The sequence below is a fragment of the Herpailurus yagouaroundi genome, unplaced genomic scaffold (genome assembly GCF_014898765.1).
Source record: "Herpailurus yagouaroundi ecotype Mexico unplaced genomic scaffold, PumYag 161, whole genome shotgun sequence".
Taxonomy (NCBI): Eukaryota; Metazoa; Chordata; class Mammalia; order Carnivora; family Felidae; genus Herpailurus; species Herpailurus yagouaroundi.
Window position 1 is genome coordinate 24779554 of NW_024412402.1, and position 2381 is coordinate 24781934.

The window sequence follows — 2381 nt, forward strand, 5'->3', positions numbered from 1 at the left end:
GAGCTCAAGATTGATTTTGACTAAGGAGTTTTATGAGAGCAGATGGGGTTTCAACAGCAACCTGAGTGATCAGGAGAGTGTGTCAACATTCCCAAAGCAACACTTGGAGAGGATTCTCAATATTAAGTAACCCCAGGGGAATTCATTTTTGTTTGAAGGAATTATGAGCCTTCATAGAACCATGGAAGTCACTCTGCCCACGAACCCCTGCTGTAGACCCTTCTCCTAAATTCCCAAAAGCATGATAAAAGTGAAGTCCCTGTGTCCTCAGGGGGAGCAGGAAAATCTTAATGATTTAATCTGAGGCATTCGTGTCATTTATGGAGTTCCCTCTCTGGGTCATCATTTCCACACACTTGACTCATTAAGTGTGACCCTCCTGACAATCCCACTAAACAAATGGAGAGCCTGAGACTTGCTCAAGGTCAAACATTCCAAATTCCAACCCAGACATTTGACCCCAGTTCCATTGCTTCTCTCACTAGTGTGTTCTGCCTCCGTGTACTTCATTTGAAATTATGGTATCTGCTTTCCCTAGCATCATTTTCTCTTCCATGGTCCCCCTTCCCTCACCCTACTAGGGCAAGTACCAAGGAATCATGAGATAGCTGAAAGGTGGGAAGAGAAAGAACCAGAAGCAGTGTAGTTCCTGAATGGCTGAAATATGCTTAAACTTAGGGTGTGTGGGTGGCTCAGTCAGTGAGCATTAGACTCAGGATTCAATTCTTTATCATACTGGACATGGGGCCTGCTTAAGATTCTCTCTCTCCCTCTCCCTCTGCCCCTCTCCCACTCACTTGCACTCATGTGCAGTCTCTCTCCCAAAAAGAAAAAAAAATGAAACATGCTTAACTTTAAAGTCGAACTCTAAGCAAAGTCAAAACAACCAATCAGATCAGATAGATGCTCTGACAACTATCAGGGGCCCCTTGAGGATGCCTCTTGTTTAAAATAAAAGAGGGAAATACCTGGGGGACAGCAGAGCTCCATTCAGATGCTTATAGATGAGAGAGTGGGAAATTAAGGAGATGATGGACAGAGAGAAAGGAAGAAAGTTGGGAACCCTACTCTGCAGAGGAGAAAGAGCCACACTGGGCTTGCCAAGATAATTCCCTGGAGAGCATCAGAGGGTTTGCACAGAGGCTGGCCCATGAACTCCCACTCAGATGGTTCCAGTATGAGGACAGGAAGCAGCCTTTAGACCCTGTCTGATCTCACAGATGTGAGTAGGAGGGCTGAATCAGAGAAGCTGGTAAGGAGCTGCAGTGCAATGAAATCATATAGTCTTCAAATCAGGTTGAAAATCTCCACTCCAGTGGACTGATTACCAAGACTTTGATGGCTCATGTACTAGTTTTTAAAGTCCTGAGAGTTCAGGCTCCCACTTCTAATCCTGGTTGGAATTAGCCGTTGAAGGCAGATGTGTGAATCAGGCAGGGAAATCAAAGCAAACTTGTATAAATGAGAAATCAGGGAAGTAGGAGGCAAAAATGCAGCTCTGGAGACGTCCTCTCCAGAGCATCACCCTATCTCTCTGCTGTGACTTAGAGGTTCTTGTAGTTTAACCTTTTCCCCTCAATTTTTGTTATTTATTGTTTGTTTGCTTGCTTGCTTATTTACTTTATTGATGTGTAATTAACACAGTATTATAATAATTTCAGGTGCACCATATAATGATTCAACAATTCTGTACATTTCTCAGTTCTCATCAAGATAAGTGCCCTCCTTAATCCCCTTTCTCTATTTCACCCAAACCACGACTCACCTCCCCTCTGGCAACCACCAATTTTTTCTCTGGATTTAAGAGTCTGCTTTTTTGTTTGTTTGTTTGTTTGCCCCTTTTTTATGTTTGTTCATTTGTTTTCTTTCTTAAATTCCATATATCAGTGAAATTATATGGTATTGTCTTTCTATGACATGTTTCCTTTTGCATTATACCTCCTAGGCCTATCCATGTTGTTTCAACTGGGAAGATCTCATTCTTGTTTACTGATGAGCAATGTTTCATTGTATATATACCACATCTTCTTTATCCATTCTATCCATGGACACTTGGGTTGCTTCCATATCTTATCTATTAAAAATAGTGCTGCAAGGGGCGCCTGGGTGGCGCAGTCGGTTAAGCGTCCGACTTCAACCAGGTCACGATCTCGCGGTTCGTGAGTTCGAGCCCCGCGTTGGGCTCTGGGCTGATGGCTCAGAGCCTGGAGCCTGTTTCCGATTCTGTGTCTCCCTCCCTCTCTGCCCCTCCCCCATTCATGCTCTGTCTCTCTCTGTCCCAAAAATAAATAAACGTTGAAAAAAAAATAGTGCTGCAATAAACATAGGGTGTGCAGTTCCATATTTTAAAGGCCTCTAACCAAATGACTAGCCAAAATTGT